Source organism: Bombina bombina, chromosome 11, assembly GCF_027579735.1.
Source record: "Bombina bombina isolate aBomBom1 chromosome 11, aBomBom1.pri, whole genome shotgun sequence".
NCBI classification, from domain to species: Eukaryota; Metazoa; Chordata; class Amphibia; order Anura; family Bombinatoridae; genus Bombina; species Bombina bombina.
In genome coordinates this window covers 117,439,891-117,465,341 of record NC_069509.1, presented here as the reverse complement: position 1 = coordinate 117,465,341, position 25,451 = coordinate 117,439,891, and the positions used below count along the sequence as shown (strand labels likewise).

Sequence of the window (25,451 nt, the reverse complement as noted above, 5' to 3'; positions counted from 1 at the left end):
GGCTAGTGGGTAAGGGGCAGAAGGAGATGTTCAAGATGATTAAGAAGCTGGTAGCGGCGCAGGCGAAAGGCAAGGGGACACCGGTTGAGCTTGGCCGGGTGGTCCCTCCCCCTCAGGATGCTACCTTCGTGTCCATGCCGGGGGGAGACCTTCCTTTGCCCAGGAAGGTAGCAGCGCACGGGGACACTTACCCGTGCTTGGTGCACTCTTTGTACGGGCACCTGAAGTCTAAGGTGGTTAAGAAGATTCAGGATGGACGATATGTCGCCATCTTTGAACTCTCGCCTGAGGCTTGTAGGGCTCGGGAGCGCGCCGCGGACGGCACAGGACCTAAGAAAGTTCAAAGGCCAGAAACGTTTGAGGAGTGGCAGAGGTGCTTTCGGGTGCTAGCTACTTGCTATATTGACAAGTGGCCATCGCAAGGCCATAATCTCTTCAAATATGAGGATACGATCGATGATATCCGTGCCAGATTTAAAGAGGGCGTATGGCGGGAATATGATATGGCGTTTCGCAGGAAGATGGTGGGTAACCCTGTCCTGCATTTCGGGACTAAGGATCAAGATTTGACCTGTGGTCAAAGCTGGGCGTGGAAGGGGGTGTGTTAGGCTCCCCTGTTCCTCGACAAGGTCCTAATAGATTGGCGCAGAAACAAAAGAGGCGCGGCAGGGAATGCTGGAAGTTCCAGGATAAGCAATGTGACAGGGGGGCTGGCTGCTCCTTTCGTCACATCTGCAAATTCTGTAGCGGTCCACACCCAGGGGCAAATTGTAGCAAGCGCAGGGAGTCTGGGGCAGATAAGCCTTCCCCCAGAGGGGGCCCTGGGTACAAGGGCCCCAACCCCTCTTAGAGCGGAAGCCATGGAGCCATGGCTGGCTCAGTACCCCGATCGGAGGGCAGCGCATTTGCTCTGGTCGGGGTTGCGGGAGGGGTTCCATATTCCGATAGAAGGGGCCGTGCGGGGTTCTGTAATACACAGAAACCTCAAGTCGGCTTACGAATTCCCGGGTGTAGTTCGGGAGAAGCTGGGTAAGGAAGTTGCCTTGGGGAGAGTGGTTGGCCCATTCTGGGATAAGCCACTGGCGGATTTGGTGGTGTCTCCATTGGGGGTGGTCCCCAAGAAGGACACGGGCAAGTTCAGGCTCATTCATCATCTGTCTTTCCCGAGAGGGGGGTCAGTGAATGATGCCATTGACCCTGAGGCGAGTTCAGTGCATTACCAGTCCTTTGATGACGCGCTCGGGATTGTCAGGGGCAAAGGGGCGAGGGCCTTAATGGTGAAACTGGACATAGAGTCAGCGTTTCGTTTACTCCCCCTGCACCCGTCGGCCTTCAGGCTTATGGGCATGAAGGTGGATGGGGCATTCTATGTGGATAAATGTCTTCCCATGGGATGCTCGCTTTCATGTGCACTGTTCGAATGCTTTAGTTCCTTTCTGCATTGGGTAGTGCAGTGGGAATCTGGGGGCGGGGCCGTGGCTCACTACCTGGACGACTTTTTGCTGGTGGGTGAGGCGGATTCGGAGGAATGCGCACGCATGATGGTGGTCATGCAAGAGATGATGGGTAGATTTGGGGTGCCTCTAGCTGATGACAAGACACAGGGCCCTTGTACGCGCCTCACTTTCCTCGGTATCGAAATCGATACCGCGGCTGGGGTTTGTAGATTGCCGCAAGACAAGGTCGACCGCCTATTGCAGGTGGTTTTTTCAGTGCGTAAAGCCAGCTCTATCTCTCTTAAAGAGTTGCAGTCATTGTTGGGACTGCTGAACTTTGCTGGTAGGGCTATACCCATGGGGAGGGTATTTAACAGGCGGTTGGAGAGTCGGCTGCAGGGCCCTAACGCGCGGCGCTCGAGGATAGAAGTGTCCGCAGAGATGAGGGACAACCTCAGCATCTGGGAGGAATTTCTAAAGAAATTTAACGGGGTTTGCCTATGGAGAGAAGGCCCTATTTCCAATCAAGTGTTGCACCTATTTACGGATGCGGCAGGGGGCTTCGGTTATGGGGCTTACCTTGCGGGCGAATGGAGCGCGGCTCCATGGCCTGAAGATTGGGTTTCGGCCGGTTTAACCAAAAACCTAACTTTATTGGAACTTTTTCCGATCGTAGTAGCAATAGAACTATGGGTGCAGCAGCTGGCAAATCGGGCGGTGGTTTTTTGGTCAGACAACATGAGTGTTGTTTATGCCATAAACCGGTTGTCGGCTTCGTCACCCAGGGTGGTCACGTATCTGCGACACCTGGTGTTGCGCTGCTTGCAGTTGAATGTACGATTCACGGCACGTCATGTCCCGGGGGTGCTCAACGTCATAGCCGATGCTCTCTCTAGATTTCAGTGGGATCAGTTTAGGAGGGTTGCGCCATTGGCTGCAAGCACAGGTCTAATTTGCCCTCAATTTCTTTGGCAGATGGCGGGGGTTGGGAAAGTGTCCTTCCCCTAGTACGGGCGTCCTTGGCACCTAAGACTTGGTGTGCTTATGAGAAACACTGGAGATTGTGGGTCTGCTTCGCCGACCAGCAAGGGTTCTCCGTGCAGAGGGCTACGCAGGTACAGGTGCTGGAATGGCTAGCGGGGTTACATAAGCAGGGTGTCTCTAGGCTGTCAGCGCAGAGTAGGTTAACAGCCGTCTCTTTCTTTAATAAGTCTCTCGGCATAGGGGATTTCTCGCGGTCTTTCCTGGTGAAGCAGGTAATGAAAGGTTGGGGGCGGTTGTTGTCCCCTCGAGTGAACGATCGCAGGGAGCCTATCACACCCTTATGGTTGAAGGCATTGGTGGGCACTCTGCGGTCGGTTTGCGCTTTAAAGTTTGAGGCTTTGTTATTTAGGACAGCATTCTCAATTGCTCTAGCAGGGGCTTTGAGGGTTGGTGAAGTGGCAGCTTCATCAAAAAGCGATATCACAGGGGGGTTACAATGGGAGCATGTTCGGCCGTCGGAGGATGGTCTGCTGCTCCTTGTACCTAGGTCTAAAACGGATCCTCTAGGTAGGGGTGCATGGCTTCCTTTGAGGAAGCATGATTTTCCGGAGTGCTGCCCGGTTCGGAACTATGAGGCTTATTGTGAGGTTCGACCGAAGGGTTTTCGGCGGCTCCTTATCCACGAAGATGGCACCGCTTTAACTTTATACCTATCCTTGGCAGCGTCCGCTGCTGGGCTGGATCCTTCGCGAATTGCCCCCCATTCATTCCGGAGTGGGGCGGCTACTAGCGCTGCTAGCAGTGGGGTGTCGGAGGCAGGCATCAAGAGTTTGGGGCGCTGGAAATCGGGGAGATTTAAGTCATACATTCGCCCTCTGGGGGGTGAGTCTTGTTAAGTTTTGGGAATTGTTGTTTTTCCTGTTCCTTGTAGTTGGTTCAGTGGTGTATCTGTGTTTGCAGGTAGGGCTGCGCCCACGAAGCGTGTCTGGATAGTGGGTCATTCCTTTGTGCACTGGGCGTCCATCAGGGCGTCGCAGCGGCCGGATGGACAGCAATTGGGGATTTCAAGTTCCAGAGCTAGTGTGCGGTGGCTAGGGCGCAGAGGGTTAACCTGGGAAGAATTACCTGCTTTGCTCCAGGATGCACATAGGAGGTGGGGTCAGCCCCATATCATTGTTTTGCATCTGGGGGGGAAACGACATGGGGTCGGTTCCTGTCTTGGACTTGATCAGGAGGATGGCTTCAGATGTCCGCTGGGTGTGTGCTTGGCTCGCTGATGTCAGGATTGGTTGGTCCAACGTGGTTGCACGACTGCGTTGGCGATACATTGTGAATCAGAGGGCTGCATACAATGTTAGGAAGAAGCTTAACAGGGAGATGGGGAGAACGGTCACGGCGTTAGGTGGTTTTGCCATTAGGCATGATTCAATAACGGCTGACAATAAGGCTCTTTACCGCAAGGACGGCGTTCACCTCACGGAAGAGGGTCTGGACATATTTCTAGCTGACATTCGCAAAGCACTTTTATTGTTTGTTTAGTTGTTTAGTTTATAAAAAAAAAAAAAAAAAAGAATTCTGGTTAGGTATATTTATATGTTGTATAGGAGCTAGTCAGTTGTGGCGGCAAGAGGTTGACTCTTGTGGCGGTCGGTCAGGGCCTAGAGAGCGGGCAGGGGGCGAGATGAGTGATGTCATGGGATGGGGGAGGTGACACCCACTAGGTGCCGACCTAGGGGTTACTCCCCCCTACGAATCTTAGGCAAATACCTCTATAGCTTACAGCTCTCCCTGCCAATTGGGCGTGGCAGCCTGCCACGTTGCAAACACCGTGTAGGGCCCTGGCCGTCTGGCAGTAAGGGTTAATTTAGCTAGTCTTGGTCGCCACCAGCGAAGAACTAATATAGTTTGTTATATATCTATTTAAAGTTGCCTATTTGGCATAGTTGAATAAGCCTAGTTTTAAAGGCTTATTGTTATTAATAAATGTGACCGTGACCGGTCTTTAGCCCATATAACCTGTTGTCAAGTGTCTTTATTTATTCATTTTGTTGGTACAAGAAAGACGTAATAGGAGGTTTATCCCTTATGGAAGTGGAGGGCCCTCTAGTGGGACTGTAGCAAAATTAAGGGATAACTGAGTTGAAGTCTGGAAGGTACTAGATGTTACAATGTTGCATGTAGGGGGGCGGTGTTTCTGCTTACCTTTATAGGTCCTGGCTGCAGTGGATCCGGCCCTCTTTTCTTCCTGGTTCCAGACTTCAAGCAAGCTTTCCCCACCCGCCCGGCCCCGGAAGGAGATGTGGCGGCTTTAGGTAGGGTTAGGGACTTATCCCCTGGCATGGGTAGGTTTAATTGAACGAGCTCAATAAGGCCAGGGGTGTAATTTAGTCTTCCACCCACCTAGAGCGTGTTTTTACGACTCGTTCTGGGGGGGATTGCCTTACTGGGCTGGTTGTATGCCCCTGCTGGCGGTCGGTCAGGGCCTAGAGAGCGGGCAGGGGGCGAGATGAGTGATGTCATGGGATGGGGGAGGTGACACCCACTAGGTGCCGACCTAGGGGTTACTCCCCCCTACGAATCTTAGGCAAATACCTCTATAGCTTACAGCTCTCTTTCCCTGCCAATTGGGCGTGGCAGCCTGCCACGTTGCAAACACCGTGTAGGGCCCTGGCCGTCTGGCAGTAAGGGTTAATTTAGCTAGTCTTGGTCGCCACCAGCGAAGAACTAATATAGTTCGTTATATATCTATTTAAAGTTGCCTATTTGGCATAGTTGAATAAGCCTAGTTTTAAAGGCTTATTGTTATTAATAAATGTGACCGTGACCGGTCTTTAGCCCATATAACCTGTTGTCAAGTGTCTTTATTTATTCATTTTGTTGGTACAAGAAAGACGTAATAGGAGGTTTATCCCTTATGTGAATTGGTTACCCTGGGCATAACCGGATAGACTACTTATTCCAAAATTCCAAAAAATATATAGAAGCCCTACAGATATATATATGAGAATGTAGATGTGCCATTATATTTGTTATATGTAACATAAAAGGATTGAATAAAAGAATGAATATATGAAATGTGTAAATGTGTATAAGAAGGAGGAGGATAATGGATTAATCATGTGAGTTGCAAGGGAATGTACAGAAGTACTGTTCCCAAAAATTGATAAGATCGTACTTGGAATTTAGGCCCAGTGGTAACCTGGTTTTCAGTGTAAAAATCCAATATACTTCACGTTTGGCCAAAATATTTTCCAGACTCCCTCCTCTCTTTGCCAGCCACTTCAATAACAAAATTGACTCCATCAGAAATGAAATAAGCTCTCAACATAATTCCTTTCTCTTACCCCTTCAAATGCTCTCATTCAACCACAACCCACATAACCTTAAACTTAGCTCATTCTCCCCTGTCACTGAGGAAGAAGTCTCAGCACTTATACTGCGCTCTCACCTAACTACCTGTCCCCTTTACCCTATCCCCTCACAGCTACTCCCTTCCCTCTCTGCTACCCTCACCCCTATACTCACACACAATTTCAACCTTTCCCTCAGCACCGGAATATTTCCCTCATCGCTGAAACATGCACTGTTCACATCCATCCTCAAAAAACCTTCCCTTGATCCTACCTCCCCATCCAACTACCGCCCTATTTGCCTCCTCCCTCTTGCATCAAAGCTTCTCAAAAAAACAGTTTATGCACGCCTTTCCCATTTCCTTACAATAAACTCCCTCCTTGACCCACTGCAATCTGGATTTTGTCCCCATCACTCTACAGAGACGGCAATTGTTAAGGTTACCAACGACCTACTTACAGCAAAATCAAAAGGCCACTTGTCTCTGCTTATCCTACTTGATCTGTCTGCAGCCTTTGACACTGTTGACCACCCTCTTTTGCTCCAAACCCTCCAATCCTTCGGCATCTGTGACATAGCCCTCTCGTGGCTCTCTTCCTACCTGTCAAACCGTACCTTTAGTGCAGCCTTCTCTGGGGCCTCCTCTGCCCCGTCACCACTTTCTGTCGGAGTACCGCAAGGCTCTGTCCTCGGTTCCCTTCTCTTCTCAATCTACACGTCATCACTAGGTTCCCTAATAAAGTCCCACGGTTTACAATATCATTTGTATGCTGACAACACCCAAATCTACTTCTCTGCACCAGACCTATCTCCTTCCTTGCTAACCCGTGTCACTAACTGTCTTTCTCACATCTCTAACTGGATGTCCTCTCACTACCTCAAGCTAAATCTCTCCAAAACCGAGCTCTTTATTTTCCTCCCTTCCTCAAAACTCTCCACCCCCAATCTCTCTAAAACTGTTGACAACTCCATCATTACCCCTACCCCGCAAGCCCGATGTCTCGGGGTCACATTTGACTCAGATCTTTCTTTCACTCCTCACATTCAGTCCTTGGCTAAAGCCTGCCGCTTCCACCTTAAAAACATCTCTAAAATTAGACACTTCCTTACACAAGACACAACTAAGATTTTAATCCACTCTCTCATTCTTTCCCGCCTTGATTACTGCAACTTTGTCTCCCCACCTGTCGCCTAGCTCCTTTACAATCCATAATGAATGCCTCTGCCAGACTCATTTTCCTTACACGTCGCTCTTCATCTGCTGCACCTCTCTGCCAATCCCTTCACTGGCTTCCTCTTGCCTCTAGGATCAAACACAAAATTCTCATTCTGACATACAAAGTCCTGAACTGCACTGCTCCCCCCTACATCTCAGACCTTGTCTCCAGATACTCTCCCTCCCGTCCCCTTCGCTCTGCTCATGACCTCCTACTCTCCTCCTCTCTTGTCACTTCATCACACTCTCGTTTACAGGACTTCTCCAGACTGGCTCCCATCTTGTGGAACTTTCTGCCTCTCTCCACAAGACTCTCTTCTAGTTTTAAAAGCTCCAAGTGCTCCCTAGAGACTTTACTGTTCAGGGATACATACAACCTACACTAACCTTTCCTAATACCAGTTCCTCTCCTCCATTGCTATCCCCTGAACCCCCTTAGCATGTAAGCCTAAGAGTCCAGCTGTTTGTAGATCACCTTCTTAAGAGCTGACTACAATATTGCAACTCTTGGTAGGGCCCTCTACCCATTTGATCCCTATAATTGTTTTGTTGTACTCCCCCTTTGTTTATAGCGCTGCAGAATCTATTGGAGCTCTACAAATAACCGATAATAATAATAATAATAATAATAAGAGTAAGAAAGCACAGAATTTAGCAAAGTAAACAACAATAAGGGCCAGATTACCAATTGAGCGATATCTTAACGTGCGTCCGTAAAGGGGCAAAGTTAAGTGCGCACGTAAAATAACCAGCCATTACAAGTGGCTGGTTAATGTGACAGCAAGCTCGCAGTTTCACTTTGCACTAGAATTCATTAACCAGAGATCAGATCTCTAGTTAATAAAAAAAAGTTGCCCCAATTGCCCCCAAAATAAAGAGGACAGTAGAGTATCATTAAATAAACATATGAGCATCTTTATTAATTTTTTATAAGGGGATAAAGTGAGAGGAGTCGGGTGTTAGAAAAAAAAACAACACTGAAAGAACCTTTACATGGAGGTCAATGGGGGACTGTGTGTTCACTATAAATGTATATGCTCATATACATATACATTTATGTGTTTATATATGTATACAAGGATCAAAGAAGGAAAGTACTCTGCTTGTATATAAAACACTATCTGGACGACTTTCTACAAGTGGGAAAGGCTGATTCTGATGAGTGTGCTCGCTTGATGGTGATCATGCAAGATATGATTGTGAGATATGGGGTTCCTTTGGTGAATGAAAAAAACGCAGGGCCCCTGTACCTGCCTGACTTTCCTGGGGATTGAGATAGATACTCAGGCAGCAGAATGCAGGCTTCTTAGAGACAAGGTCGACCGTCTGTTGCAGGTGATTTTGTCTGTGGCAAGGAACTACAGTCCCTGCTCGGGTTGCTGAACTTTGCGGCCGGGCGATACAGATGGGTAGAATCTTTAATAGGCGGCTGGAGAGTCAGTTTCAGGGTCCTAAGGGGCATAGAGCTAGGATCAGGGTGTCTACTGAGATGGAGGATCTCAAGGTTTGGGAAATTTTTTTGAGGAACTTCAATGGTGTCTGCATATGGAGGAAAGGCCCTATTTCTAACCAAATGCTGCACCTATTTACAGATGCAGCAGGGTTTTTTGGGTATGGTGCTTATTTGAACGGCGAATGGAGCACGGCTCCTTGGCTGGATGATTGGGTTAGGACGGGTCTGACTAAGAACCTGACCCTGTTAGAACTTTTCCCAATCATAAGTGGAATTTGAGCTGTGGGGACAGAAATTGGCTAATCGATTGGTCATTTTCTGGTCGAACAACATGAGCGTGGTTTATGCCATATACCGATTGTTGGCATCATCCCAAAGGTGGTCACGTACTTGAGGCATCTAGTGTTTTGCGCTCCTTACAGTTGAACGTTAGCTTTGTAGCTCAGCATGTGTCTGGGGTGAAAAATGTGGTGGCGGACACGCTATCTAGGTTCAACTGGGAGCAGTTTAGGAGGGTAGTGCCAAGGGCTGAGAAAAATGACTTATCTTGCCCTTCTTTTCTTTGGCAGATGGCGGAGGCTGGAAAATGTATCATCCCCCTAGTGAGGGCTTCTTTGGCACCAAAGACATGGAGCACCTATGAAAACCACGGGAGGGCTTGGGTTTGCTTTGCCAGACAACAGGGGTTCCAGGTACAATAGGCTACACAGGTACATGTGCTGGATTGGTTGGCCTGCTTGCGTAGACAAGGGGTATCTAGATTGGGAGCACAGGGCAGGTTGTCTGCTATCTCGTTCTTTCACAAAACATTCAGGATTCCTGACTACTCGGGCGTGTTTTTGGTGAGGCAGGTCTTAAAAGGGTGGGGGCTGCTGTCCCCCCCCAACAGGGATCATAGAGAGTCTATCACCCCTTTAAGATTATGGGAGCTGGTGGGGGCACTGCAGCCAGTGTGCTCATCAAGGTATGTGGCTTTGCTATTTAGGGTGGCTTTTGCATTTGCTCTGGTGGGAGCCTTGAGAGTAGGCGAATTGGTGGCTACGTCCAGGGCTGGCGTGGCCTGCGGCATCAAATGGGAACATGTGCGGCCTGCTGAAAGTGGGCTGTCACTACTAGTCCCCAGGATGAAAACAGACCCAGAGGGGAAGGGGGCTTGGCTCCCGCTGCACAGGCATGAATTTCCAGAATGTTGCCCGGTTAGGAGCTTCGAGGAATATTGTCACATGAGACCACAGGGCTCTCAGCAGTTATTTGTGCATGAGGACGGCTCGTCTGTCGATTTTTAAGTTTAAAAAGGTGCTCGCTAGGGCAGTATCTGTGGCGGGTCTCAACCCTGCCAGAATTGCATCCCATTCATTCAGGATTGGGGCTGCGACAAGCGCAGCTAGCAGTGGGGCTTCTGAGGTGGATATCAAGAGGCTGGGGCAGTGGAAATCAGGTAGATTTGAATTGTACATCTGACCAGTGGAGGACACGCTTCAATAGGGCTTTACCCACACAAAAAGGGAGGTCACAGGGCTCACCTTGGTGTGGGCGTTAGAGGTTTGTTGAAATTATCTGTTTAGGTGGGTTAACAGGTTGGCTAAGCCTCTTATCATGTTGTTGCAAGCAAGAATTCCCCCCGACGCGTGTGTGGATTGTGGGGCACTCTTTCGTACATTGGGCAACCATCAGGGCACTGCGTCTGCCAGACGGGCAGCAGTTGCGATTCCCCTCATCCAGGGCTAACATTCAGTGGCTGGGATGCAGGGGTTTAACATGGGACGAGTTGCCTGCTCTGCTTCAGGATGCTCATAGGAGGTGGGGGCAACCTCGTATTATTGTGTTGCACCTAGGAGGGAATGACATGGGGTCCGTCCCAGTCTTGGACCTCATTAGGAGAATAGCTTCGGACATACATTGGGTGTGCGCATGGCTCAAGGATGTAAAGATTGGGTAGTCCAACGTAGTTGCACGACTGCGTTGCAGGTTCATTGTTACTCAGAGGGCAGCGTACAATGTTAGGAAGAAGCTGAACAGGGAGATGGGGAGAGCGGTCACAGCGTTAAGCAGTTTTGCCATAAGGCACGATACTTTGATGGCTGACAATAAGGCTCTCTATCAACATGATGGCATCCATCTTGCTGATGTGGGATTAGACATTTTCCTCAGGGATATTCGAAAAGCTCTGCTTACTGTAGTTTAAGAAAAAAAAAAAAAGGTTTTGTTATGGTTGTGAGTCAGTTATGTGGCAGCAAGAGGTGGCGATCGGTCAGGGCCCAAAGAGCAGGCAGGGAGAGAGAAGAGTGATGCCCTAGGATGGGGGAGGGGACGCCCACTAGGTGCGGACCTAGGGGTTACTCCCCCCTAAAAATCATAGGCCAAATAGCTCTACCAGCTTACAGCTTTCTCTCTCTGCCGATTGGGTGCGCGCAATCCGTGCCGCGCTGCAAACACTGTGTAGGTCCCTGGCCGTCTGTCAGTAGAGGTTAGACTAGCTAGTTTATTGCCGCCACCAATTTTTTATTAAGAACTTTATACAGTTCTTTGTGATTATTATTAATAAGTTGCCTAAGTTGGCATATTTAAGAGGTTTATTTTGTATAAATAAATGTGACCGTGACCGGTCTTTAGCCCAAAACCTGTTGTTGTGTGTTATTGGTTTATTTCATTCTAGGGTACATAAGACGTAATAGGAAGTTTATCTCTTATGGAAGTGGAGGGCCCTCTAGTGGGGCTGTAACAAAATTAAGGGATAACTGAGTTGAAGTCTGGAGGGTACTAGGCAGTTACATTGTTTCAAGTGTAGGGGCGGGTGTTTCTGCTTACCTTTATAGGTCCTGGCTACAGTGGATCAGGCCCTCTTTGTTCCTGGTTCCAGACTTCAAAGGAGGTTTCACCGCCCGCCCGTCCCTGGAAGAAGAGGTGGCGGCTCAAAGTGGTAAACGGTAGGGTTCACTCTGGCATGGGTAGGTTTATGTGAACTAGCCCTTTAAGCCCAGGTTTTAATTGTAGCCTTCCACCTGTTTCAGGTGTGTTTTTACGACTCATCTGAGGAGGTCACCTTAATAGGCTGGTTGTTATGCCTTAGCTGGCTTTCGGTCAGGGCCCAGAGAGCGGGCAGGGATAGAGAAGAGTGATGCCCTAGAATGGGGGAGACGACACCCGCTAGGTGCCAACCTAGGGGTTACTCCCCCCTATGAATCATAGGCCAAATAGCTCTACCAGCTTACAGCTTTCTCTCTCTACCAATTGGGTGCGCGCAATCCGTGCCGCGCTGCAAACAATGTGTAGGTCCCTGGCCTTCTGTCAGTAGGGGTTAGACTAGCTAGTTCATTGCCGCCACCAATTTTTGATTAAGAACTTTATACAGTCCTCTGTGATTATTTTTAATAAGTTGCCTAAGTTGGCATATTTAAATAGCCTAATTTAAGAGGTTTATTTTGTATAAATAAACGTTACCGTGACCGGTCTTTAGCCCAAAACCTGTTGTTGTGTGTTATTGGTTTATTTCATTCTAGGGTACATAAGACGTAATAGGAAGTTTATCTCTTATGGAAGTGGAGGGCCCTCTAGTGGGGCTGTAACAAAATTAAGGGATAACTGAGTTGAAGTCTGGAGGGTACTAGGCAGTTACATTGTTTCAAGTGTAGGGGCGGGTGTTTCTGCTTACCTTTATAGGTCCTGGCTGCAGTGGATCAGGCCCTCTTTGTTCTTTGTTCCTGGTTCCAGACTTCAAAGGAGGTTTCACCGCCCGCCCGTCCCTGGAAGAAGAGGTGGCAGCTCAAAGTGGTAATCGGTAGGGTTCACCCTGGCATGGGTAGGTTTATGTGAACTAGCCCTTTAAGCCCAGGTTTTAATTGTAGCCTTCCACCTGTTTCAGGCGTGTTTTTACGACTCATCTGAGGAGGTCACCTTAATAGGCTGGTTGTTATGCCTTAGCTGGCTTTCGGTCAGGGCCCAGAGAGCGGGCAGGGATAGAGAAGAGTGATGCCCTAGAATGGGGGAGACAACACCCGCTAGGTGCCGACCTAGGGGTTACTCCCCCCTATGAATCATAGGCCAAATAGCTCTACCAGCTTACAGCTTTCTCTCTCTACCAATTGGGTGCGCGCAATCCGTGCTGCGCTGCAAACAATGTGTAGGTCCCTGGCCGTCTGTCAGTAGTGGTTAGACTAGCTAGTTCATTGCCGCCACCAATTTTTGATTAAGAACTTTATACAGTTCTCTGTGATTATTATTAATAAGTTGCCTAAGTTGGCATATTTAAATAGCCTAATTTAAGAGGTTTATTTTGTATAAATAAACGTTACCGTGACCGGTCTTTAGCCCAAAACCTGTTGTTGTGTGTTATTGGTTTATTTCATTCTAGGGTACATAAGACGTAATAGGAAGTTTATCTCTTATGGTTTAGTCAGAAAGTGGCTCTTGCATTTTGTGTGTGGGTGGAACATTTAAAATAAAGTTTACAGTTATGAAGATCTGTGCTTGATCTTGTTATATAAAATAAGATAAAATACACATGAAGTAGTTAGGGGATGTGGAGTGAAAAAAAACGTCACTGAAAGTGCCTTTACATAGATGTGAATAGGGGAGTTTTTACTGTAAATTAATATGTATATGCTTATACACATATATATATATATATATATATATATATATATATATATATATATATATATATATATATATATATATATATTTGTGTTAATATACACATATAAACAAATATATTTATATATATATGTATTATATATTCAAATACATTTATTTTTTGCTGCACTATTTACCCCCTTCGCTATGCTAGGTTCTCTGCCGTGTATGACGGCATGAAAACGACGCTCCCATAGGAGCCTATGGAAGCGCGTTCCCATGAATGCAAGACTTTCAGGCAATGTGAACACAAGGTTGCATTCACATTGTGCCTAAATTTTAATACCAGCACACATTTACTTGTGCTGGTATTACTGAGTGGTAGCGCAAATATTGCTCTCGTGTAAGCGCATTATTGTGCTCCACTCTTAACCTAGCCCTAAATAAGCACAAACTCAACAAAACATTAAACAAAACAGCAGTAAACACTAAAAACATTAAACAAAACAGCAGTAAACAACAAAAAAATTGTACTCACCATCCGAAGTCCTGATCAGAAGTGTTTTACTGATGTGTGGTTTTGGTTGTATGTTTTTTGTTTTTTAATTGTTCATTGTAGAGGGTTTAGTTTGCATTGGGGGTTATGGCACAAAAGGGATTAATAGTGTAGTGGGGTAAGGTTGCAGTGGGCATATGGTGCTTTATATGTATTCACATTGATGTTTTTATATCTATTTTATTGGATAATGCAAAAATATATATTTTAAGAATTGTCATTATTTTAATCATGTTTTATTTTTGCATTTGTGTTTAGGAAGAAGATGCATTTTTCATTATAGCAATATGTCATAGAAGACAGTATCCATGACTTTACAGTTTAACATAACTGCATTTCATTAACCTTGAAAGTCACAGCTACAATGATGTATTAATATCACAAAAAATAAATCTTTTTCTAAAAATAAAGAAGACCACATCAAAAAGTTGAAAAAACCTTTCTAAAATTACAACTATGCTTAAAATACATACTTTTGAATTATCAAATTAAATAGATATAAAGAAATTGTTTTGTATACATGTAGCCCCACAGCTCCTATAGGTTTAATAGAAAGGGTTTTTGATCTTTATTTCTAATAGAAAAGGATCATTTAAATTTAAAAGCCTACTTGCTATTGGCTGATTTTAATCAGGATTAAGTGGTACTCCTGTATTATTGGGGTTCCACGCTTTCAGAATTTCATTGTGTGTCAGCGACCACACGAAGAGGAGAGCTGCCCAAAGAGAGCCAAAGAAAAGATGATGCAGAGGTGATGGAAGAGTCCGCCGAAGTCCTCCGCCGCCGTGAAGATGGCCCCCAGCACCAGGAACCGGGATGAAGAGGGCCCAATGTCAAATCAAGAGCAGCTTGATTACCCAATGGCGAGTATCACTTTTGGGGTTAGTTAGGGCTCTTTTTGGGTGGGTTTTTTATTTTTTAAGAATAGGATTTTTTATTTTAACTTTTATTTTCTAGCCTATGTTTTTTTTTAGTTAGATTTTGTTATTTTATGGAGTGGGGGATTTACTTTAAGGTAGATAGGGTTGTTGTTTAGTTTTTTTAATTCCAAAGAGCTGATCACTGTAGGGTAATGCCCTATAAAAGGCCTTTTTAAAGGGCTATTGTAATTTTTTTTTAGTGTTAGGGTTTTGGGTTTTTTTGGGTGTGGGGGGGGTTGGATACTGTAGTTTATTTTTATTTTTTTGTAACTTCTTTTTATTTTTTGTATCTAACTTTTTTTATTTATTGTAATTTAGTGGGGTTAGTTTAGGGGGAGTAGTTTAGGGGGGCTTAGTTTAGATGTTTTATTTGGTAGAGTAGGGTTACATTGCTTTGGGTTTGTAGTTATTTAAGTTTATTATTTTTTTATTTAACTTAGATTTTTATTGTAATTTAGGGTTTAGTTTAGAGGGGGTTAGGTTAGTTTGCGTTTGTGTTATGTAGCAGTATAGGGGTTAATAGATACTTGTGGTAGGTATATGGCCGCATAGGGGTTTATAGTTAGAGACATAGTTACAATTTCTAGGAAGGCTGAAACTGAGGATTTTGCTTTACTAGAGACAGAATTCCTACCATGAGAACAATCAAGGACAGGACAAAGGGCTATGATGAGGTCCCCACCAATTATTATCTCTAGGAGCTTGTTGCATACCACCCTAAGGAAAACAGCTTGTCCCTTATTGGGGGACTTTAAATTGACCAGTGTCACTGGCCGAATAAACAATAACATGGTTAAAATCAAATACCTGGCTTCTGGGTCATCATATCTATTCTTAAGGAAGAAAGAAATAAGTTTATGGAACAAAATCCCTAACCCGTTGATTTTTCTCTTTTGGTGAGATGCAAAACGACTAGTCTGCAATTCCCTAAATGCTAATTTATGTTCAACTCCCCTTACAAAATGTTACTCCTGGAGGGATATAATATCCCCTTTAAGCTTGCGAAACCAATTTAAAGTGATGGATCATTTAGTAGGGCAATTAAAGCCAGTTTTGTGAGACAAAGTTAATTATCTGGGAGGTCATATCCAATACAAAAACATAAACAGTGACTTGCATGGGAGAGAGACCTAGAATAACCCCATTGTCACAAAAAATAGGCTACCGGGGAGCAGATTCTTCAAAGGAAGTTGGCTGATTAAAAAACTGACACTGCAGATAGAGATCTCAACCCCTCTTCCCCATAAAAAACATAGAATATAAGAAGAAGGCAGCAAGGAAGGGGGAGAGACAGAGTAGAATACCAGCAGAAATATACGTTTTTGTTTTTTTGTGTTACTCAAATATCATTACAACATGCAGTAAACAAAACAAGAACAATGAACAAAAAAAAAACTGAATTTTGATAGTGTGAACATATAGTTAAAGGGACACTGAAGACAAAATTAAACTTGCATGAATCAGATAGAGCATGCAATTTTAAACAACTTTCCAATTTACTTCCATTAACAAAATGTCCACAGTCTTTTTATATTTACACTTTATGCATCACCAGATCCTACTGAGCATGTGCAAGAATTCACAGAATATACGTCTATGCATTTGTGATTGGCTGATGACTGTCACATGATACAGGGGGAGTGGCAATAGACACAACTTTTGCAATTTATTTTTTAAAAATCTACTACTCGTTTGAAGTTCAGACTAAGGGGTAGATGTATTAATAGTCGAGCTGTAGCGGATCATGTCTGCTCGACCTCGCTAAATTTAACCTTGCACAAGCATATTTTCTAGTGAAATGCTTGTGCAATGCTGCCCCCTGCTCACTGACAGCCAATCGGCCATTAGCAGGGGCTGTCAATCATTTGGATTGGATCGGAAAGATTTCAATCCGTCACCTAAAAGGTGACGGACAGGTTAAGGAGCAATGGTCTTATAACCGCTGCTTCTTAACTTCTGTTTCAGACGAACCTGAAATGATGGGACTCTGAAGCTGCATCCGCTGCTTAATAAATGGAGCCCTAAGTGCTATTACTTTGTCTTCTTGTCGTGCATTTGTTTATTATGCAAATCTACTGCATTGACTGGTCCTTTAAATAAGATAAAGGGGAAGACTGTTACCAAAGTAGGGATAACTACCTGCCCTCAAAATTTGGGCCAAAAGGATAAAAAGTAATGAAATATACCACTCTAAAGTAAGACAAATAGGGCATTGAATGCAAGCCATGGAAGGTAACAATTAAATGGTGTTGAGGAATTTACAATTAACATAAACACAGTGTAAGAAATAATAATCTAAAGCTCTAATAAAAGCACTTAACTCTGCAAAATTATATACAGACAATATTATTTACAATAAAAAGTACTGTTAGCTTCCCCCGTTTAACACATTACTGTATACACCAAGCTGCACATTTATGTACCCATGAATGTATGCTAATCTACTGTAAACTAGACTACTGTATTAAGATGTAGACAGGTAATGCGGACATGACAGGTGTAAACACAAGATAAAAACTTGTTGGGTTATTAAAGTCTGCCATGACGTAAACAGGCTGCAAGTTCATGTTTTCATAATAGTAAGCTGCATCCAAACAGTGTTGCACTGCATCTAAAAGTCAGCATCCAATGTAAAAGTGTGATCGACAGATTTTGCCATAACTCCCATCTTCTGGTATTCTGCTACTTTTTTCTAAAAGAAGTTAGTCTTTCCTTCCAAAGAAAAATTCTCCATAAAGTCAAAGGGATTTTCTGCCTTGAAAATCTTACTAAAACCAAGCTCCAAAAGAAGACGATCTGCTACAAATTCAATGTACTGCTTCATCAAAATGCAATTCATACCGATTAGATTTACAGGTAAAGCATCTGTCAAGAATTCCTGTCCAATCCTGACAGCATCTGTAATAAGCCCATAAACTTTCTCCTCTGATGGTTTGTGTACAAGATGCTTCAACATAAGGCAGGCAAAATCACAGAGCAAACCTTCATCTCTACTAATGAGCACATTAGAGAAGGTGAGACCAGGCATAAGACCACTTTTCTTCAGCCAGAATATTGATGCAAACAAACCAGAGAAAAAGATCCCCTCCACTGCAGCAAAAGCTACTACACGCTCACCAAAAGATGCTTGTTTGTCACCAATCCAGCGCAGCGCCTAGTCTACCTTCTTTTTCACACACGGTAGTGTTTCAATTGCGTTAAAGAGGAATTCCCTTTCTTTAGAATTTTTAATATAGGTATCAATGAGAAGACTATACATTTCAGAATGGATATTCTCCATTGCAATTTGGAATCCATAGAAGCAACGGGCTTCTGTGAGCTGAACTTCCTGGGTAAACCTTTCCACCAGATTTTCATTTACAATGCCGTCACTTGCTGCAAAGAACGCCAACACATGAGAAATGAAGTAACACTCATCAGCCTTCAATGACTCCCAGTGTTGAATGTCTTTGGATAGGTCCACCTCTTCTGCCGTCCAGAAAGAAGCTTCTGCTTTCTTATACATCTGCTAGATATCATGATACTGAATAGGAAAGATCACAAAGCGACGTGGATTGTCTCTCAAGAGATGCTCATCACTCTTGAGATCCTTTTGAACTTTTATTTGCTGGTCAGGCTCAGTGTCTTGTAACAGTTTGCGGGCTGTCTTGCTTGCCAAAACCTGAGTAGCATTCAGGCTGGGAGGCGTGTTTTCTTGATCTTTTAGGCTCAAGAGCTTAATAGAAGGAACGTTGCTGTCCAAAACTCAGAATGGTGTGTGGGAAGACATGTTAAAATAAAGTACAAAACTAATAACGTGATATAATAAATAAAATAATAAAATGTACCCGCGTTCGCTGTAGCCCGCAACTACACTAAACAGGGGAAGCTAACAGGAGAATAAACTGAATGCACTTAACTCTTTATAAATTAATGTAATATGAGCCCATAGAAAGTAAAAATGTGCAATATGTATATGATGGAACACAGAGCATTATTTGAGGGCCCATGTTATAAATCCCAAATATTAGGTCAGTTATGAGAAGGATACATGTGCCTAGGCAGCAGGGCATGTACCAGTTAGCAGAGGCAGCTATGTAGAAAATGTCTTACTAAATATAACAAATTTCAGGTATATTCTAATTATCCTTGAGAGTGCTGTTGGCAGGCTGCAGGGTTGCCTCTGGGTCTCTTCCTAAACACCTTCACCCTCTGAGGCTGCTGAGGTTAAGGTGAAAACTGTTCCTTCTGAGCTTCTGTGGTGGTGGGTTCCTGCATTGAAGAGAGGGACGGTAAATGAATATCCAGCTGCTTACAAAAGTCTCCCAGATCTTCCACTGAGGTGTAGTTGGCCATCTTGTTGTTCTTCTACACTTTAATGCTAAAAGGATATCCCCATCTCTAAGTGGCTCTGAGTTCTTTGGAGGGGTCACAGGGCCCTGTGATCTCTATCCAGGGCCATCTCTGGCATATTGGATACATGCAGGAGAGTCTGACAAAACTTTCTGCAGGTATGCAGGAAGAAGCTCAGAGGTGATTTTCTCTGAAATGCCTCTGATTTACAAAATCTTGGTGAGATTATGAATTGTGCGCTATATCGGGTGCGTGAAGAGCGCAATAAAATGAGCGGCATGGCACTTTTCAATAGCGCTGCCATTACGAGTTACTGAAAAACCTCCTTGTGCTGTGCGTTAAGCTCCATATCGCACAAAAGCCAAGGGCTGAGTTTATGTGCTTGTGCACTCTTTCCTTATAGACATTAATGGGGAAAAGTGTTTAAAAAAAACTAACACCTGTGATCCGCAACCCCATTGATGTCTATGGGGAAAAGAAAATTACGTTTAAACCTAACATAAACCCCAAGTCTAAACACCCCTAATCCGCTACCCCGACAGTAAATAAAATTATTAACCCCTAATCCGCCGCTTCCCGATGCTACATAAAGTTATTAAAACCTAATACGCCACTCCCCATTGCTAAATAAAATTATCCCCTAAACCGCCAGCCCCTCACATTCGCCTAGATTTAGAGTTCTGCGTTAGCCATCAAAAGCAGCGTTAAAGGGTCCTAACGCTGCTTTTTACCGCCCGCTGGTATTTAGAGTCAGTCAGGAAAGGGTCTAACGCTCACTTCCAAGCCGCAACTTTTCCATACCGCAGATCCCCTTACGCCAATTATGTATCCTATCTTTTCAATGGGATCTTCCTAACGCCGGTATTTAGAGTCTTGGCTGAAGTGAGCATTAGACCCTCTACCGACAAGACTCCAGCCGCAGAAAAAAGTCAGTAGTTAAGAGCTTTCTGGGCTGATCGAAACAGCCAATAGAATGCAAGCTCAATCTGATTGGCTGATTGGATCATCCAATCCGATTGAACTTGAATCTGATTGGCTGATTCAATCAGCCAATCAGATTTTCTTACCTTAATTCTGATTGGCTGATAGAATCCTATCAGCCAATCGGAATTTGAGGGACGCCATCTTGGATGACGTCAATTAACCCTTTAAGGACACAGCTTTCAGTTTGCTCAATTGTTTTATGACGGAAAAATTCCGTCATATGTCCTTAAGAGGTTAAAGGAACCTTCATTCTTCGGTAGTCGTCGGAAGGAAGAGGGTGTTCCTCGCCGGAGGTTTTGAAGATGGAGCCGCTCCTCGTCGGATTGATGAAGATAGAAGATGCCGCTTGGATGAAGATGTCTACCGGTCCGGATGTCCTCTTCTGCCCGGATAGGATGAAGACTTCTGCCGCTCCGGATGTCCTCTTTTGGTCCATCAGATGAAGACTTCGGCCCGGTTGGGTGAAGACGACTCAAGGTAGGGAGATCTTCAGGGGGTAGTGTTAGGTTTATTTAAGGGGGGTTTGGGTTAGAGTAGGGGTATGTGGGTGGTGGGTTGTAATGTTGGGGGGTGGTATTGTGTTTTTTTTACAGGCAAAAGAGCTGATTTCTTTGGGGCATGCCCCGCAAAAAGCCCTTTTAAGGGCTTGTAAGGTAATAGAGCTGTTAACTTTTTTAATTTAGATTAGGGTAGGGTATTTTTTATTTTGGTGGGCTTTGTTATTTTATTAGGGGGCTTAGAGTAGTTGTAATTAGCTTAAAATTCTTGTAATCTTTTTTTATTTTTTGTAATTTAGTGTTTGTTTGTTTTTGTAATTTAGTTTAGTTTATTTAATTGTAGGTACTTGTAGTTAATTTATTTAATTAATGTATTGATAGTGTAGTGTTAGGTTTAATTGTAACTTAGGTTAGGATTTATTTTACAGGTAATTTTGTAATTATTTTAACTAGGTAGTTATTAAATAGTAAATAACTATTTAATAGCTATTGTACCTAGTTAAAATAAATACAAAGTTGCCTGTAAAATAAATATAAATTCTAAAATAGCTACAATATAATTATTAGTTATATTGTAGCTATATAAGGGTTTATTTTACAGGTAAGTATTTAGCTTTAAATAGGAATACTTTATTTAATAAGAGTTAATTTATTTCGTAAGAATAAAATTATATTTAACTTAGGGGGGTGTTAGGGTTAGGGTTAGACTTAGCTTTAGGGGTTAATACATTTATTAGAGGTCGAGGTCCGGTCGGCAGATTAGGGGTTAATACTTGAAGTTAGGTGTCGGCGATGTTAGGGAGGGCAAATTAGGGTTAATACTAATTATTATAGGGTTTTTGAGGCGGTTTAGGGGTTAAAACATTTATTAGAGTAGCGGCAAGCTCTGGTCGGAAGATTAGGGGTAAATAAGTGTAGGTAGGTAGCGGCGATGTTGGGGGGGCAGATTAGGGGTTAATAAATATAATATAGGTGTCGACGATGTTAGGGGCAGCAGATTAGGGGTACATAGGGATAATGTAGGTTGTGGCGGTGTACTGAGCGGCAGATTAGGGGTTAATAATAAAATGCAGGTGTCAGCGATAGCGGGGGCGGCATATTAGGGGTTAATAAATATAAGGTTAGGGGTGTTTAGACTCGGGATTCATGTTAGGGTGTTAGGTGCAGACTTAGAAAGTGTTTCCCCATAGGAAACAATGGGGCTGCGTTAGGAGCTGAACGCTGCTATTTTGCAGGTGTTAGGTTTTTTTTCCAGCCCAAACTGCCCCATTGTTTCCTATGGGGGAATCGTGCACGAGCACGTTTTTCCAGCTAGCCGCTACCGTAAGCAACGCTGGTACTGAGAGTTGAAGTGGCGGTAAATATGCCTGTACGCTCCCTTTCTGGAGCCTAACGCAGCCCTTCTGAGAACTCTCAATACCAGCGTTATTTAAAAGGTGCGGGGGAAAAAAAAGGAGCGTTAACTACGCGGGTCTTTACTGACAAAACTCTAAATCTAGCCGATTGTAACCACTAAACTAAACCTATTAACCCCTAATCCTCCGCTCCTCGACACTAAAGTTATTTACCCCTAAACCGCCAGCCCCCCACATTGTAACTACTAAACTTAACCTATTAACTCCTAATCCCCCGCTCCCTGAGATTGCTGACACTAAATAAACCTATTAACCCCTAAAACACCAGCCCCCCACATCGTAACTACCAAACTAAACCTATTAACCACTGATCCGCCGGCCCCCCATATCGCAAAACACTAAATTAAACTATTAACCCCTAAACCTAACACTTACCTAATTTTAAATTAAAATTACAATATAAATATCTTCATAAATAAAAATTTACCTGTGAAATAAAAAAAACTTAAGTTTAAACTAAAAGATAACCTAACATAACTATTCTAATACAATAAAAAAACTACCAATTAAAAATCCTAAATTACATGATTAAAAAAAAAACTAACACTACGAAAAAATGTAAAACCTAAATTACAAATTAAAAAAAAACTAATATTACAAAAAAATTAAAAAAATCTAAGATTACAAAAAATAATACATTAAATTATCAAGAATAAAAACAATTACACCTAATCTAATAGCCCTATAAAAATAAAAAAGCCCCTCCAAAATAAAAACACCCCCTAACCTACAATAAACTACCAATAGCCCTTAAAAGGGCCTTTTGTTGGGCATTGCCCTAAGTTTAACAGCTCTTTTACCTAGAAAGAAAAATACAATGTCCCCTCAACAGTAAAACCCACCACCCAACCAACCCCACAAAATAAAAAAAACTATTTCTAAAAAAATCCTAAACTAGCCATTGCCTCTAAAGGGGCATTTGTATGGGCATTGCCCTTAAAAGGGCATTCAGCCATTTTACACTGCCCTTAAAATGGCATCCAGCTCTTTTAAACTGCCCATTTAAGCCCTAATCTAAAAAAATAAAATAAAAAATAAACCTAACACTAACCCCAGAAATTCTACTCACGGTTCCTGAAGTCCGGTCTTAGGGGTTAATAGGTTTAGTTTAGTAGTTACGATGTGGGGGGCTGGCAGACTAGGGGTTAATAGGTTTATTTAAAAGTTGCGGTGTGGGTGGGCGGCAGATTAGAGGTTAATAAGTTTAATATAGTATTTGTGATGCAGGGGTATGGCAGTTTAGGGGTTAATAGGTAGTTTATGGGTGTTAGTGTACTTTCTAATATTTTAGTTATGAGTTTTGTGAAACATTTTTGTTTCGCAAATCCATAACTACTTTTCTCAGATGGTGGTTTGGATCGTGTTGGTATAGGCTGTAACGCCAGCATTTGAGCCGGACCGCACAACCTGTAATACTGGCGCTATGAAAATCCCGCACTCAAACGTCATATTTTCTTTTAGTGCGGAATGGACGTTGAGTTACATGCTAAAATGGCTGCGATATAGCTATACTGCCACGACTCGTAATATGCATTACTGGCCATTCCAGCGGTAATAGCCATAACGCAACACTTGTAATCAAGGCCTCTGTCTGTGTGCCCTGTTTTCTAAATCTTTCAATTGATGCTGAAGATAGAGGATTTATGAGTCTGTGAAAACAGATGTCTAGATTAATCATCTGCCACTGTTTCTTCTGTTAACACTTGTTCTTCAGTCAGGGTTCTTCAAACTTTTTTCCCCAAGACCCAGTGTCATGAAACCACATATTTACCCTATTTTTATACTTTGTTTGAAAATATTAGTAACTAATATACAACAAGATAGCTGCAATTTTTGCAAAGTGACTAAATGTGTGTGTACTTTACTCCTGATTGTAGTCAAACTTCAAAGTGTTGTAAAACGTAATAACACACAATCTCATGCCACAGACACACCACACACACACACACACTCATGCCACAGACACACCACCCACACATATTCTCATGCCACAGACACACCACACGCACACACACTCTCATGCTACAGACACACCACACACACTTTCATGCAACAGACACACCACACACACTTTCATGCAACAGACACACCACACACACTCTCATGCCACAGACACACCACACGCACACACACTCTCATGCTACAGACACACCACACACACTTTCATGCAACAGACACACCACACACACTTTCATGCAACAGACACACCACACACACTCTCATGCCACAGACACACCACACACACACACACTCATGCAACACACACCACACACACACACTCTCATGCCACAGACACACCACACACACACACTCTCATACCACAGACCCACCACACACACACACTCTCTCATGCTACAAACACACCACACACACTCTCATGCCACAGACACACCACACACACTTTTATGCAACAGACACACCACACACACTCTCATGCCACAGACACACCACACACACTCTCATGCCACAGACACACCACCCACACTCTCATGCCACAGACACACCACACACACTCTCATGCCACAGACACACCACACACACTCTCATGCCACAGACACACCACACACACTCTCATGCCACAGACACACCACACACACTCTCATGCCACAGACACACCACACACACTCTCATGCAACAGACACACCACACACACTCTCATGCCACAGACACACCACACACACACCACACACACTCTCATGCCACAGACACACCACACACACTCTCATGCAACAGACACAACACACACATTCTCATATAACACACACAAGCCGCGACCCAGTAAACACAGTGTTGCGACCCTGTAATGGGTCCCGACCCGTGGTTTGAAGAACCCTGTTCTAAGTGGACCACTTTACGTTCCGGTTTCCTAAAGTCCTTTTTGAATGTAGTCAGTCCCTCTTTTATCAATAGCCTCACTTGGGGCTAGATTAATAGTGGAACACAAAATTGCACTTTCGCAAGCGGAATATTTGTGCTCCACTTGTAATACCAGGAAGCACAAGTGTGCTCTGGTATTTGAAGTTGCCCGCAATGTGAATGCGAACCTCACGTTCACATTGTATGGAAGCTTAGCGCTCAATAGAGCGCGCTTCCATAGGCTCCAATGGGAGCCTTGTTCTCATGCTGTGAGACAAGGCATGAGAAGCTAGCACAGCAAAGGGGATGAGTCACGCAGTGATAGGCAGCAAATCTTAAATATATATGTATATGAATAAATACATATTCATTTCTTTATATGTGTATTTAAACATATTAACAAATAAATATATATGTATATAAGCATATACATATATATTTACAGGGAACACAGAGTTCCCAAAAGACCACAATGAAAAGGCACTTTTCAGTGCCGTTTTTTTCTAACACCCCACACCCGCCAACTTTAACCCTTTAAACTGCTTTATGCAGTGTACTGCTTTTTTTTTATTTATTTTTTTTTTAAATAAAAAACTAAAATATACTTTATTTTGGGGCCAATTGGGACACTTTTGGAAAATTAACCAGAGATCTGATCTCTAGTTAATTTTCAGAGCACTAATAACCAGACACTTGTAATCTAGCCTTTGTTGTATAAAATAAGAGAAGCATGCTTTAGTGGGTAAATCTTTAATATCAGCACATTAAAGGGATGTTATATAAATCTTTTATTGTCCAGAGGCCTCTCCTGAGCTGTTTTCTTGTGAGAAATTCTACTCCCAATGCTGTGCTAAGAGATTTAGTAAACCTTCATCTTGA

The 25,451-nt window shown here is 43.7% G+C and overlaps 1 pseudogene; it reads right to left on the bottom strand.

Annotated features, from left to right (window-relative positions):
- Window positions 1-16,865: 16,865 nt before the first annotated feature.
- Window positions 16,866-18,257, bottom strand: LOC128642429 (ribonucleoside-diphosphate reductase subunit M2-like; annotated as a pseudogene).
- Window positions 18,258-25,451: the final 7,194 nt, after the last annotated feature.